Below are 522 nucleotides of genomic sequence, written 5' to 3'. Positions count from 1 at the left end.
CATCGGCCCACGATTGGAAATGCCCCGCCCGGGGCATTTCGAAAAAGAATCAGACAGGACCCCCCGCGCCTAACCCCAGCGCGGCCCCCGGGGACACCCGCCGGACGAACCGAAAACCCCCGGGTCACCCAAACGGCCTGTGGAATTTCAGGCGAGGTCACGATACCCGCCTCCCCGGGACCCCGACAGGCAGAATGTTAGGGTGGGTGGCGCGACGTCGACGTGCAGATTTTCCCGACTGGGGCCCCCCCATAGGGAATCTGGCGCTTCCCGGGGGCCGAGACCCCCCAAAAAACGGGACCCCGCCTAATTTATTTTCCTTTTTCTTTTTTTGGTTTTCTTTTGTTTTATTTTTTTGTTTTTTCCGTATCCCCGAGGATATTTTTTTTTTTGTTGTCCGGGTACCGGGGAGGGAGGTCTCTTTCCGTTCCCGGTAACTAATTGAAAACCCCCCATCGGTAGAATAGAAGGTTTGGGTTCAAATTTTCGTTTTTATTTCCCCAACCTCCCGTCCTTCCCTGC

The sequence above is a fragment of the Nylanderia fulva genome, unplaced genomic scaffold (assembly GCF_048542155.1).
Source record: "Nylanderia fulva isolate GAGA-0341 unplaced genomic scaffold, ASM4854215v1 Scaffold727, whole genome shotgun sequence".
Lineage (NCBI taxonomy): Eukaryota > Metazoa > Arthropoda > Insecta > Hymenoptera > Formicidae > Nylanderia > Nylanderia fulva.
The sequence above is the reverse complement of the archived record's forward strand: the minus strand, read 5'-3'. Positions refer to the sequence as shown.